General features: G+C 35.3%; 1 protein-coding gene across 1 annotated transcript in view; it reads left to right on the forward strand.

Annotated features, from left to right (window-relative positions):
• The first annotated feature begins 888 nt into the window (after positions 1-888).
• LOC125408210 (transmembrane protease serine 11F) overlaps positions 889-16,366 on the forward strand; it is a 68,524-nt gene continuing 53,046 nt past the window's right edge. Inside the window, exon 1 of the mRNA XM_087908932.1 lies at positions 889-1,020. The gene's annotated coding sequence lies outside the window, so the exon portion shown is untranslated. The remainder of the gene's footprint in view (positions 1,021-16,366) is intronic.

Consider the following 16,366-nt stretch of genomic DNA (forward strand, 5'->3'; position numbering starts at 1 on the left):
AAATATCTTCTCGTGCCTACAAGTTGTTGGTGCTCATGGTGGTCTGTGCCGTGCCACAAACTGAACTGTTTATATAGGAAGAAACTTATTGCTCATTGTTATAAATAGATGCCCAATGGCAAAGAGTGTGGCTGCAGGTAGATTTTCTATGCTCCAGTGGATGGATCCACCACCATGCACATATGGACAGCACTAATTGAATTTAGTGAGTTACTAAGAAGGTACAAAAGACATGAAGTTGGGGAGGAGTCATAGTGGGATGATATGAGGGAATTTTATAGGGAAGAAGAGGATGGATTTGATTATGCTTCATTGTACGCATATATTAAATTCTCAAGAGTAAAGAAAATTTATAAAAAATAAAATATAGCCAGTATCAAGGTGCTGCATCTCATAGATTTCTTGTTGATTCTCTTGAGGAACATAAGGATATATAAAAAGAGAACAAAAATATTTCCAGAAATAAAGACACTTTGTCTAACTTTGATCGGTTTTGTTTTTGATGAGCTTCAGGACTGGACAAATTATATAACCCATATAAAATGAGTACAATGTTTTTGTTCTATGTTTTTGAAAGTTGTAAAACCTGATAGCTTGTTTTCTATTCTGGATCCATTTGGCAAAGGGCCACAAGTAATGACAGTGGGACGTACAAGTTACTAGACGGGTTATTTTCTGTTCTGGATCCATCTGGCAAAGGGCCACAAGTACTGACAGTGGTACTTGCAGGTTACTAGATGAATGTCTCAGTTGAGCAGTTATTGTTTGTATCGTGCCTTTTGATTGGCTAGGGAAAGATGACATGTGACTAGCTTCCAGGCAAGAGCGTTTTTGATTGACACTGTAGTCCATGGCTGAGTCAGAGGTAAAGGGTTAAGTCTTGGAAACAGGAGGTTGAGTGTATGTCTTTCATCTGTTTTGGATCTCGGCAAGAAGATTCCAGAGTTTTCAGCCCAGCATCATTTTCAAGAACAGCCAACCAGAGAAACACATGCTATGTAAGGAAGGAACAATTCAAAGGTAATAAGTCAAGAGGTATGGAAAACAATACATAGATTAATACATATTCTAAAATTTGCTTGTGTTTTCTGTCTTATGCATATTAGTGTCTATGGGTGTGATTTTAGAAATTCTTAGAATTACTTTAAAATATTCTTTTGTTCAAATTTTTCTCTACTGAAACATTATGTGAGTGAGTGTATGTTTAACAATTGTCAAATTTACTTTGAATAAATTTGGAAGTATATTGAAACTTTGTGATGATACTTAAACTATGTGAAGTGTTTAATTTGGTGCTTCTCAGACTTGAGGAGCCCCGAGACTCTCATGAGTTGCTGAAGTCACAAAGCATTTCACAAAAATGTTATTCTCTGTATTTACTGTGTTAGCAAAGCCACAATGAGTAAGAACACTGATACTGTGTCAGAATCAGAATAGGGACATCAAACAAACAAACAAACAAAACCAGCTTCCCTGAGGACCGACAGCTATGCACAGAGCAGTCAGATTGTTAATTTATTAATAATGGACACAGGTTCAGACCACCTACAACTGTCCAGGATGACAAAATAAAAAACATGGGTTGAGTCTTCTGGTATAAACTGAAACACAATGAGTATACAAAGGAAAACTGATGTGGTGTGGATATTTAGACTTACGTTTGTATAAGGCAATTTATTAAAAGTCAGTGAAGTAAGTGTCCATTTTAATTAGTGATAAAACTCAAACTCTGAGGCAAAATTTAGAAAATTTAAAGCTTTGTGAATTTGACTGTTCCTCAACACTTAGAATTTTATATGATGAATTTGGTGTTAAGGTTAGTAATAGTTTTCATATGATGAAATATGTCATTATTCATGTATGCTTGTACCTCTAAGTGAATATTATAAAACTGTGCATAGTAAAGGATCCAACCAGGTATGCAAAACCAGTGAGTTTTAGGATAATACAGTAGAAAACCATATTCTACGCCACCAATAACTGTTAAGAAATGAACATGTTTCAAATTATGGGGAGAGCCAAAGAATGTCTATAATTTGAAAATGGAATCCATTAGTTTTTGGAAAACTTAACTTTCAAAAAATGAAAGAGAAATTCATAAACTGCTTATTATCATAATTTAAAAATAAATTGGTCCTGTAATTTCCTTGTTTGAATTCCTAATATAGTGAATGTTGATGGTTCATATAAGCCCTCACTTCTCAATGAATTGTATAAAATTTAGTAGTATTAATACCAAAGTGTGTAAAAAAGTTGGACTTAATTTTGCAAAAGAAAAGTCAGCCATAAAATAATCATATAATGGTAGGGTGTTGATGCATTACTCTTACAGCTAGATTGAAAAAATATATAAGCCCACAAAGTACTACTATTCTTTTTCACTCAGTGACTCAGCCCATCTGGCATTCAGCAACCCAGTGATGCACCTGATGACTGTGCAGACCAGTAGCTCCAAAGGCTGTAATGCTGTGTGCCAGGGGTGCATTCTCTCTGTAATGAATGCTGATGTCTCACCTACAGACACTGTACGTTTTAGTCATTTCCATAATTGTACTAACCTGTAACAATATGTACTCTCTGAGTAGCAGAATTTTGACTCAAGTAGATCAGTTTATCACAGAAGTATAATTATTTTAGAATAGAAAAGAATTTCAGGAACAATGTAGTGTGAACTTGCTCAGGTCAAAGATGGAATAAGAGACCCAGAGACTGATAGATAACACAGTGAGTTTCATGCTAATTCAGGGATAGTTGAGTTTCCTCCGCAAAATCTCTCTCAACTGTATTGTCCTTTATTCTCTATTGATCCACATACTGGTGTGTACAGTGTTCAATCTTGAGGACAAATATTGAGGGATTATCTACAACATTTACACAAACCTAAACCAGCAGTCTTTGAAACTCTTACTACTTTTTCAGCATGCCAAGAAGGTTTTGTTTTATTAAATCAATGTTGTTTTTTAGGCGTTAAATTAGAGATTGGCAAATATGATGTTGAAAGTCAAATTGGAAAGCTTAGTTTAGGTTTCCATTATTTTGCTTCCCTCATTGATAGATATATCTGAACAATAAAAGAACTGTTGGTGGTATTGCAGTCCCTGATTTCAAGTTGTACTGCAGAGATGTACCAGAAATCTACAATGGGAAACAAAGAGAGCATATTCAACAAATTTGCTCATCTATCTGGATGTCTGCATGTAGAAGAATGCAAATAGATCCATAAACATCATCCTGCACAAAACTCAACTCCAAGTGGATCAAAGACTTCAACATAAAACCAGATACACATATACATATATTTGTAATGTTTATTTAGATAATATTGCCATTTCATCTGGTGACTCATAGCGATGACAAATAAAGCAGTAGGTGGATATTTTGTCTGAAAACATTCTGAAATTTATACCAAAAGGAAGATATGAGTTTTATACTCAGTAGAATTCTTAGATTTCTTTTTGTTTTCTGCCATTATTTTCCATCCAATTTATGCTTATTTTTACTATTTTACACTACTCACCTCCTTTCCTTTCTTAATGCTAATATGAACATTTACATTAAAATATCATAGTGTTTAAATGATTATATATTACTCCCTTTCACATATAGACTAACATGTCCGCTTTGTAACATTTCTCATGAAAAAGCAACTACTGGCAAAATGATTAAGTTTAGTAGTTTCTATGTTGTATCAAGTCATTTTGAAATGTTTAATGAGCTTGTCAGCTTTCTCATAATCAAATGATGAAAAATCACAAATCCTGCGAATAGTATTCTTTCTCATCAATTCTTCAGTCAATGAATGTGTTCTTGTGCTCTTGTGTCATATTATAGCATCTTTAATAAACATAAACTGTTAAAAACAGGAGTCAATATCAACACTACCTATTAAAAAAGAAGACCACACATTTATCTGTGATTATTCCATACTGTCCCTATGGAAATAAGTTTAGCTTCATTTCTTTTGACATGAAATGTTTGTATGACCATGCAGAACCAAGACCAACTAATTCATCCTCCTTCAAATCATTACCTAAGGTTAGATGACAGACTTTTAGTTGCTTGTAATAACATTCTGGAAATGATAATGACTGTTCATGTCTTCAATTGGTATCTATCCTAAGTCAAAGTCTAGATAAGAGAGAATAATTTGTAATACTTGATATGTGTCATGAAGTTTGAACCTCTCATCTTGCTGTTAATTGGGCATGTAACTATAGCTTTCAAAAGGAAATCCTGACCAGCAGAAGTTGCATCATTGCTGGTTTCATTCATAAGTTACGGGCACAGAGTAACACCTCCAGTGACAGGCACCGTGAATTATGCATAGACAGTGAGAGAGATAACCAAGGAATTACTACACTCACTGGAGACAGAGGAAGCAAAAAGCGAGGCTTAGAAAAGGGTAGAGATAAATAAGCTTCGATGTTCCGTGTATTTGGAATTGACAACGAAAGTGGCCAGAATTCAATGAGAGAAGTGAATGGGTTGTTGATAGAGTAGGATTCAAGGAGGTCTTGGGAGATGGTACTCAGGGTGGTGTTAGGCATGGAGAAGGAAACTCAGATGAACAACCATGGAGCATCACTAGGTGATTTTACTCCTCAACATGCTTTTTAGCTTCTGTGTTCTACTATCTCTGCTTCCTATGCCTCCTCCATCAAAGGAGACAAAGCCTCAGTTTCTTCCCTCACCAAAGAGTCTGGTTAATTTCTGATTGGATTTAAAACTCCTTGACAACGGCCCATGGCAACAACCTAATTCATCCTACAGGTCTTTCTTTATGATTCCCATTTGGGTGACTAAGCACCGTATTAGAGCATGTTTTTCAAACTCAGTATCACAAACTAGTAGTGCAAAATATGACTGTTTTATGAAATATATATTTGTATCTTAGACACTGTGCTGTGCCGTGGAGTGTATTTTTATGTTGGACCATAGCACTAAAAGCTGGTCTGACAGGATGGCTCCACAGGTAAAGTCACTTGCCACCAAGCCTGATGGCTTATGTTAATCCCTGGAACCCACATAGTGGGAGGAGAGAACTGACTTCTACAAGCTGTACTCTGACCTCCACACACACGTGTGTGCACATAGACACACACAAATAAAGGTGTTAAGGATTTTTTGTTTGTTCTATTTTTAAAAGTGTCCTAAGATATTTCAGAAAGCTTGTAGGGACCAGAATGTAAGGACAAATTTTGAATACTGATGTGGGAGACAGTATGCTTGTGGGTGTCAATGGGAGCAGTTCACCTCCAGTAGGGAGGAATACTTTATCAGTGATGCTGCTTAGCATTGTTGGTGTATAGAGATAGTTGCCACACCAACTTTAATTGGTTTCCTAATTTTTTCAATTCTTTAAAGGTTATATGTACCCTGATTTCCTGTATATAGAACAGTCTGCTTGTATCACACCTGGTACTAACCTTATATTTACATGAACACACACACACATACATATATATGTATACATGCATTCATACATTTGTATTAACATAAATGCATATATTTACTTCTATAAAGCATGACAGTGTTTTATAGCAGCAATACATGTCCCACATTATTTTATACCCGAGTTGATTTCTTTAATCAGTTCTGAATATTGAGATAATCCACTACAAAATCTTTAGCAGGTTAGTAATAAAACGAGAAAAAGTGTTTAGCAGAAAGGACTACCTGGCTTTGTTTTAAGCCTAATTTGTAATCTTATTCCTGGATTCCTCAGTAAAGAAAGAATAATAATTATTGAAATAGTTATAAAGAGATAACAATTTAATTCAATTTGTAGAAAGTTATGTTTTTACTTCCTAGGTCATGGTAAAAATGAAGGGGCTGATTGTTCTCCAAGCTTTAGACCTTACACACAGGGTAACGATGAACAACGGTGTGAAAGCAGAATGGGAATAACTCAGCCACTTACTGATAAAAAACATCCCACATCAGGTCTGAAATTCATACTAGATGAAAAGCAAAAGTTAAAAGATCTAGTTTCTGTTCTTTGGGGTTTTAAAGTTGTGTTCAAGAGACAAATTAAGAATACCACAGGGTGACACCAGCGACAGTTCATTAAGTCTCGAATTCTGTGTCTTTTTTTATAGATGACAGAAAAGTCTACCAGAAGAGTGGGTTCGAGTTGTGAAGTAATATATTGTCATTGCTAAATTACTGCTACTGCTGCAATGATGATTGATTGATTGATTGATTGATTTGGGGATAATATTTCAAATTAGCCTTCATTCATTATTTCATTTGTTACCCAAGCTATTTCAAAGACAGATGGTATTTTCATCTTATATGGGTGAAGAAACACTGAGGCACAGAAAGATCAAGTGCCTTAATAGACGGAACAAAATTAATAGCAGAACAATGACTTGAATCAAAGTGTGTGTGCAGCCAACAACCACACTTAAACTGCTACCCAAGCTGTTGGAGTTTTAAGCTAAGAAGTGATAATTAAGCTGCGGTTTTACAGACACATATTTAAATGAGGCAAAATAATAGAGAGAACACCTCAAGAGAATGGAGACTGATAACAGAAAATAATTACAAGATTAAAACGTGTATTACATGATTGAAGCATGACAAAGTATACTAAGACTTGAAAGTTCATGGTGACTGTATCTTGGGAAACGAGTTGGAAAGAATTTGCTTTTCAGAGGACTTTGAATTCTGTTCAGGCATGTATTGTTAGATTATTGTTGCTGTAACAAAGTACTTGACAGAAGCAACATAAAGGGAAAGGTTTTACTTTAGGTCATGGTTTTAGAGGTCATGATTTTAGAGACCATGGCCTGATGTGTTTTGGCAGAACATTACTGTGGGAGCAGCGTGTGATGGAAGAGCTTTTTCACTTCATGGAAGACAGGAAGCCAGGAGAAAGAGAAAGGGCCCCGGGAAGACACCCATTGCACTCATTACTTACATTTACTTCAGTTTCCAGGGCATCCAAAATACTACCATCAGTCGGAGACCAAGTTCTAATATCCAAGCCCCTAGCAAAAGTTTGTATTCAGACCAAACCAACCAAATTCTTGATAAGGATTCATGAAAATATCTTAAAGAGGCAGGTGGATCTCTGTGAGTTTGAGACCAATCTAGTCTACAAAGCAAGTTCCAGGACATCCAAAACTGTTACACAGAGAAACCCTGTCTCAAAAAAAAATTAATAAATAAAATTATACACATATCTAGTCTTTTAAAAATTTGATTAATTTATTTATTTTACATCCCAACCAAATTCTTCCCTCTTCTTATTCCCTCCCCTACTCCCTCTGCTCCCCACAACCCACTCCTCTTCTGTTTCTTTTCAGAAAGGGCAGCCTCCCCTGGGTATTGACAAAACATGGCATATGAAGTTGTGGTAGGACTGAGCGCCTCCCCTTGTATTAAGACTGGGAAAGGCAACCCAATATGAGGGATAGGTTCCCAAAAGCTAGCCAATATGTATACTAAAGGATGTTCTTGTTGCCTTTTTGAGAATTTCATATGAGTTACCTTGGTCTTATTCACTGTCCCTCACCTCCTTCCATGTCTACTCTACCTTCACATCCCTAATCACCCTATTTAACTTTTTTCCCTACTTCTCTCATTGTTTTGCCCAACTATTCTAGAGAACGGAGCCTGCCCTGGAGTGTGGGTGGCCTATCAAGGGTTATATCATTAAAGACAGCTGATTTTAATACTCTGGCGTTAGCGCATGTGCAAGCTCACAGGCACTTGATTTTGGATTAGCATGAGTTATATTGGAGGGAGAAAAGCACACTGGTCATGGCGTTGAGCTTTAATACTGCTTTAAAATTATGAACTAGTTTGGAAAGAAACTGAACAAAATGATACAAAGGGATGATTGTCAAATTTTTGGCTGGATGCAAAGAATGAAACTGAACTGTGAATCAAGCTTGCGCTAAGAATTTTGAAAGCTGGTAATTGAAACTAAGTGTCATGTCACTGACTAAGACAGAAAAGGCATGAAGGGGCAAAGACTGCATTCTTTAATCAGAGTATGGCGACATATTTAACATGTAGACCTTTGTACCATGCCAGGCACAGTGTCAGGTATTTAAAGATGATTAAAATTGATTTGAAATACAGTTGAACAAGACAGTGGCAAGAAAATGGAACAAAGACTACTAATAGGTGTCTGTAAGACTAAAAGCACAGGTGAGGGGAGACAAAAAATTTTGCGGTTGCCTGAGTAGAATATTCTACAGTGTCCTGAGAATGGATTCAATTGTGAAAGATGGAACTGGAAAAGAAATACCCAGATCCCTTAGTACGGAAACATATACCTCAAGGGGTTGAAGACACAGGCAACAGAACAGCTGAGGACGCCAGGAGAGTAAGAGGATCCCCAGTCTTTGAGGTGTTAGAGGATTGCATCAAAATGCAAGAAAGCTATTTGCCAACTGCAAACTTTAAGTGATACACAGTATCAATTGTGGCTATGAGCGTTTCTTTGTTTTTAAAGCAGAGCACATTAAAGCATCTGTGAAAAAGAATTAGGAAGAATTCCCGGTTGGAAGTAACTATTTAATGTTTCTTGAAAGAAGAAAAATTTCAGAAACAATATACAGGTTCAGAAACAATATACAAGACTGTTTCAGTTCAGTTACATTCACTCTTTCAATTGATATCCATTATCTGTCAGAAGTAGATATGAACTGCCTGCTTTTATGTTTCAGAAAAGGGAAATTTTCAGAATTTGACTTCCTTTTCCAGTTTTTAAGAGGAGGTAAGGACCAGAGCTTACTCTAAAAAGTGTATATATTTGTCCGAAAAGAATGTCCCACCGCTAATCATATAGCGGTGATTTGTAATCTAAAAACTAAAGAAAGGTGCAAAGGTAAAATGGAGATTAGGTTATAAATTCTTTTATTTTAAAGTCAGCAAAGAACCATATGGGGACAATAGAGTATTACCTGGAAAATGTTTCATATCTGTTACTTTTACAAAATAGTTTTGGAAATCTTTCCATTCATATTCTATCTGAACATTACCAGAAAGTATAAAAGCTGTCATGGTTGTGAAGAGAATTTTTTTGTGATCACTGCTAACTGATTTAATTCATATTGAAACTGATTCTAACTTCTAAAACTATCTTGCTTTATTTAGAACTAAATCAAAGGGATTAAGACAGACATAATAAAGCAGCAAGTTCAAAGGAGGGAAAAACAATACCATTAGGCAATGTGTCATGCAACTTTAGGTCATGAGTCACACTACTTTAGATGGTAGTGAATAAATATACACCTTCTTGAATATATAATATAGAAACATATATGCTACAATATGCATTTGTTTATTGGTGAATGATTACTATTCTGTTCATTTTATTAGGGGTAATATGTATAGCTTCATTTGATTAAATTATCTATCAAATGACTAAACTAATATATGAATAGCAAACACACTCTGCTTTTATCAATCTGTACTTGCTTCTGAGAGGAACTTTCTAGATCCCATTTCATGTATATATGGTTAATGAAGATCTTCATAACCAATTCCTGCCTGTGAAACAAAGGGCAAAGAAAGTTTGCCAAATGCAACTGCCACATACTTCTAAAAATGAAAAATGATATTATCATAATTAATACTACAATAGCTTCATTGGTGCAATGCCTGAGAATTCACCTCTGGAATATGTCAAAAGGAACAAACCCCTTTATGTTAGGAAAACATAAGGTCAGCAATATAGAAGAAGTTTCTTTTAAAAATAAAAAAGATCACTACCTCTAAATGTATTTGTTATGTTTATTTCATCAGTAAAGTATTTTTTGGTATGGACTCCAAATTTCTACCTGTTTATTTTGAATTATCGCCACATCATACTATATTAATATTCTTTAATATAACTTAAAGCCTACATAAATGCAGTTTACAAAAGGATGCGATATAAACATTTGCACTCAAGGATCAGCCCCAACCCTTTTAAAAGGCAAGACAACTCTACTGTGGCATCAGATTTATAGAGAGCTATAGTAATGCTGCATTGGTTTAGTTCTTTGAAGAAAAATTTTATGATTTTTTAAAAGATGCCTCAATAAAAATATTTTAGGATAATTGTGGAGTACATTAAAACAGTCTTAGAAAAATATTTACAACCTTGTGATAGTATAAACGCCTCAAGCAAAATAAATCCAGATCTTGTACAAAAATATTCTAAATATAAATATAAATAAAACAGTTACCATATTAAGGGGACACAATTAGTAAAGATATATTCTGGGTGTTAAAATGAAAATTAAATCCACAAAATAATGATTCCCTAATAATTTAAGTTTTAAATGTTTCCACCTTAATCACAAAGTTTCAAGCTCCACAGTCCTAGAAGCTGCCATTTTTATAAATATAAAGTTAGCAAACAGCTCCATTAAGACCACTTTTATGTTTTGCTCTGATAAGAAAGGCAAGAAATAATACATTCTTCAAAAGTTTATATGCTTTGTGAAATATATAAGCATCTCTAAATTAGATCTGATCGTATCCCTTGTCTAGAATGAGAAAGCATCCAGCTTTTGCAAGTTGAGGTTTTATTTAAAGATTTTAAAGAATACATCACTCTACCTGTAAAAAATTTGCAAAATTCTAATAGTTAAAAACATTTATATGATCACATCAAGTTAGTTCATATAAGCTAATGTATCAGACATTATATCCATATGCTAATGGTATCTGAGAAGAATATGATTGACCAGAAAGTTTCTTTAGGCCACCATAGTTCTTAAAATTCTTTAATTAATTCTCTGAGAATTTTATGAGATTTGATCATATTCACCCTCATATTTCCCCCAACTCTTCCCATATACCTCTATTTACTCCCCAAATTCCATGTTTTCTTAAAAAAATTAATGCAACAAACTAGTTTATGCTGTTTATATACATTACACACACACACACACACACACACACACACACACACACACACACACACAAAACTAGCCACTGAAATATGGTCAATCTTCCAGGAGCAACACCTTTAAAGAAAACTGACTCTCTCCCCAAGAAGTCATTATAAACAAAAAGCTCCTCAGGTAGTGGGTAGGAGCTCAATGAACCTTTGCAACTTCCATGGCAGAAAGTTTATTAGATCAATATTGTGCAGATTAGTGCAGGCAGCTACTGCTGTGGTGAACTTATGAGCTCAACGATATTGTCATAACCAGAGGGTGTGTTCTTTCTGAGCCTCTGACTCTCAAAAGCTTCCCTTACCCTCTTCCACAATAGATTCTAGGCCTTGTTGCGTGCAGTGATAATGATGTCCCATTTCTGGGTGAATACTCACAATTACTGATTTCTTACACTTGATAACGTGTATGTCTACATTGACTACCATCCAGTACACAAAGGTACTTCACAGTGAGATCTCAGAGTTGCACCAATCTAAGAGTAGAAAGTATGAATGTAGAAGGCAGTTTGATACTTTCTGCATTTGGCAGAATAATTATAATAGTTTCTTGGGGCCCTAGAGCTCCTCAACCATGGGGATATTGGCCATATTTGCAGTGCCTTGCATGTATTTCCTTTTATGGCGTTGGCCTTAAATCCATTCAGAAAATGCTTGGTTACCCCCATAACATCCGTGCTACTATCCCATCCATGAGTTTATTTTCTTGTCACACTAGTCATTATTGCAGTTCAAAACTGAGCAAGAATGACAGTGACTCCCACTCCCACTTAGAGCCTGCACAGCACCCCCCCCCAGTACTATGAAAGTTAGTGGTCAGCATAGAGAAAGCTTCCTGATTCATACGAGCTTGATTTCTCCTGTCATGCTTCCAAAGTGTGCTTTGTCTTCAGCAATAGGGCACTACCACCAAGTTCTCCTAGACAGCTTGAAGCATTGCCAACAGCTTGCATTGTTTGGGGGAAATATCTGGGGCGTCTCTGACCAACAGCTTGGGGGAAGGTATCCTATATTTGGCATCGGGCTCTTTATTTGGCAAACTATGGCTATTGGGATGAGCATAATCCCCTGGATAGGGCAATTACAATTCAAACATTTTATATTAACATATAAAATTAATGCATAAAATCTTATATGACACTTACGAAAGTGATAGGTTTCCCTAAGTCTTTTTCAATTTATTAGTATTAGTTGTCCCTTTCTTCTGACCTACTCCTGCATCCTTCTTTCAACCAAAAATTCCCTCCCAATTGTTAAGTTTTCCTCAGTTGTAAAGAAAAAAATATAAATAAATGAATGGTGCTGGAAAATATAATATAGGTGAGGTAACCCAGTACATACCATGTAGACCTTAGTGTCAATCTTTAAATGTGTGTGTGTTCAATTCAGAGTGCTGTAGAATCTAGGAAACTAAAAAGGGACCATTGATACTGAGGGGAAAGAAAGGCCTTAAGGGAGGCAGATAGTAGAGTGTAGGTGATATAAGGATGAAAGAATTTAACTATGCTTTGCATCTACAAAGCACTTCATCATGTGAGTAAAATAATCATCGTCTTTGGAATAAAGTACTTGTAGTACTAAAAAAATTATTTGGCAGTGTGTGTGCATGTGTGTGAATAGAGAAGGAGGCCAGAGGACGATGTTGGCTGTCCTGCTCTATCTGTCAGCTAAGTGCTCCTTGAGACAGACTATTTAATTGACTGTAGTGTATGCATGGGGCAGTTTGGAAGGAGAAAAGGGATGAGGAATAATGTAATTACAACCTCAGAAACTTTCTAAAGGATGAAAATATTTCTTCACCCGGAAATCTTATCAAAGACACTTTTCAAATGTCTTGTCTGCATGGTTTGAAAGATTGTAGCATAAACATTAATCTCTCGTGATGACACCTTCTCCCTGTATACTTTGAGGAGTTAAAAACAAAATCAAGAGGTTTTTCTGCCAGATAGTTGAATTTTGAGCTAAAATAAATTTATCATAGTTGGTATTAGTTATTAGAACTATTGAACATAAGATACTATATTATCTAAATAAACATTAAATAACCATGAATTGAGAGACTGAATGGGGAGGAATGGCTAATTTTAGGCTGAAAATATGAATTGAAAATAGAAAACTGAAATTATGCTTTCCAACACAAGTTAATGTTTCTCTTTGTAGTACATAAAACAGAGAACTGGGTTGAAAACTCCTCTATATTTTTTGCTATCTCCCTCGGTAGGATTGAACTTGATGAATGATATGAGTTATGAACTAGATATTCTGTAAAACATTCTGTAGACTCTATTTGCATCTGCATCATGCTGCTTTTTAGATATAAAAATTCTTATTTGGCATACTGGAATTTAAGACTAACAATGTCTAAGCTAGTTTCAAATAAATAATGGAGTAAAACTATATGACTATGTACTGACAGAACAAGAGGTTTGCTTGGTTTCTCTGAACTCCAGAGTCTTGACTGTCAGAGTCAAGCATGCTCCTTTTAGCATCTTGTACTTCCACGGCCAACACAGGCCTGTATGATTTCCTGCTTGATGTTGCTTTTTTCCACCAACTGTAAGGTTGTTTTAGACAGACTATTGCTTGCTCCTTTTTGCTCTGAAATTAGCTTACTACTTGGCATGCAGTAGGTGTTCAACATATAGTACTTAATGACTGTGTACATCAACAAATGAAAGTTTGAGGACAACATCTGGAAATATTCTTGATTTCCAAGTTTAAAGACAACCAGGTTATTTGATTATTTTTAATGAGTATACATTTTGTAGTAAGAACCATGCATATAACTTTCCAATAATTTAAAAATAAAAACATGCAGCCATCTAAGAACTATGTAATGCATCTATCTATCTATCTATCTATCTATCTATCTATCTATCTATCTATCTATTTATCTATCTATCTATATTTACTTATACAAAATGTAGGTTATATGTTTTCATCATGAATCATGTAAACATTAGCTGTATAGTCAAGAGAATATTTCTGCTGTAATCTGACTTGGAATCTCTCTCTTTTCTCCAGTTTCTTCACATTTTATTCTGCCTTGTCATTTCCTTCTGTTTCAAGATGGGCTTGCCTTTCTCCTTACTCTTAATTTTATTATTTCTTGTTCTGCTTATCCTTCCATTGCTTGAATTTCTCATTATCCTACCTCTTCTCTCAATTATTTTTTTAAGGTATGACTCATTTTAGATTTTAACTCACAAAGTAGTGCAGAATAAAAACAAAATAGAAAAAGGAAAAAGAAAGATAAAATGTAAATATATTGAAATGGAGCATGTGGCATCAAGACTTTGGGAAATTTAGAATTTTTCCACTTATCTTGGGGTAGCCTTTCCTGCAAACTTTCCCTCTGCGGTTTTAAGAGAACAAGCTGGAAGGTGAATAAGGAATAAAGAGCTTAATATCATTGATGGGGTGGGTCCATGTATAAGGTAATAGAATCTAATCAACTTACACTTCTATATCAATAGATTTTGATCATTTTTATTTCATAAAATCCATTAGTAGACTGATGAAATGATACTTTAAGAAAATTTGGATGTACATATAGAAAGTTTAATATTGGTAAATCTGGTTGGAACACATCAATAGAACCCAGTCCCAATTGAAGTCCTGAAATGATCACTCTTCTGTCTATGATTTACTTATTTCCTATCTATCTATCTATCTATCTATCTATCTATCTATCTATCTATCTATCTATCTATCTATCTATCATCTATCTGTTTGCCTTAATTTGATTTATATTACTATGACAAAACAACACGATCAAAAGCAATTTAGGTAGGACAGGGTTTATTTCAGCTTACAATTGTAGTCAGTCACAAGGAAAGTCAGGGTAGAAACTCAGAACAAGAATATAAAGGTGGGAACTGAAGTAGACACCATGGAGGAACACTGCTTACTGACTTGCTCCCCAGGTTCTCACTAAGCTTCCTTGTATCATCTAGGACCAAATGCATGAAGTTGGCACCACTCTCATATCAATCATTAATCAAGAAAGCATCATACAGATTTGCTCACTATCTAATCATTGGGTCTATTTTTAAAATTGGGATTTTCTCTTATTCAAATGACTGTAGCTTGTGTAAAGTTGACAAAATAAAACAAAACCTATGGGAACTCTATCTAATCTATCTTTCTGTCTGTCATCTGTCTATCTTTTTGTCTGTCTATCTATCCATTTGCTTAGTTAGGGTTTCTATTTCTGTGAAGAGACAGCATGACCATGACAACTCATATAAACCTTTTAGTTTCTTTGGCTTACATTTTTCAGAGTTTTGGTCCATTATCATTGTCTTGTGACATGGTGGCATGCGGGCAGACATGGTATTGTAGATAGAGCTGAGATTCCTACATCTTGATTTATAGGCATCAGGAAATTGTCTGTCTCACTGGGAGTAGCTTGAGCATAAGAGACTTTAAAACTCACTCCCACAGTGACTTTCTCACTTCCTCCAACAAGGCCACATGTAATCCAACAAGGCCATGCCTTCTAATAGTACCACTTTTGGGGGGGGCATTTTCTTTCAAACCACCACATCACCTACCTACTTATTATTTACCCATTCATGCATCTAAATTTCTATTCCTAGCAACTATAATTTAGAAAGTGTAGGCCTGTAATTTTAGTTATATCAGAAAGTTGAGATGAAAGATTCACAAGTTCAAGGTCTACCTGAGCTGCAGAGTGAATTACAGGATATCTTGGACAACTTTGAAAGACTTTATTTGATTATAAGAAATACGTGGGCTGAGGATGTGGCTCAGTGACAGAGTATTTGTTTAATACCCCTGAACCTGAGATTCAGTCCTCAATACAGAAAAAGTAAGATCTAGAGATGCTACTTCATTGCTTAGCAATAAACTCTCATGTGTACCCTAATTTCTTGATTGTGTTTTTTAACATTCTTTTTCCAGAAAAGAGATTAGAAAGTATTGTTATTTTGTACATTTTTGTATTCTTACATATTTTTCCTTTTCAATGTTTCCTCTTTTTGTTCTTCTTAGCACTATTTGAAACTTTCATATATGTATATATTTTGATCAAATTAATCTCCTCTACAGCTGCTCCACTATATACCCCATGACTTTGCCATCATAGTTTCATGTGTTTGTTTTTAAGAAGCCAACGGAGACCACTTAATGCTGCCTGTATATGCATGGGTCTGATCCCATCTGGAGTATGGGTAGTCTCTTAAGGCGCATTCTTGAACCAAACTTGCTCTTACTCCAACAGTTGTCAATTGCCAATAGCTCTTCAGCTAGAAGTGAGACTTTATGAGCCCCTCTCCATCTATACTAGGGTTTTGTTTAGCTTGATATTGAGTAGAGCTTATGTATACAGTCACAGATCCCATGAGTTCACGTATGCCATGGCCCTAGCACGTCTAGCAAATACTGTTTTACTGTATATGTCCACTACTTCCAGTGTATAGAATTTTCTGACACCATAAC

Source organism: Myodes glareolus, chromosome 8 (assembly GCF_982192425.1).
Source record: "Myodes glareolus chromosome 8, mMyoGla1.1, whole genome shotgun sequence".
In the NCBI taxonomy this organism is placed as follows: domain Eukaryota; kingdom Metazoa; phylum Chordata; class Mammalia; order Rodentia; family Cricetidae; genus Myodes; species Myodes glareolus.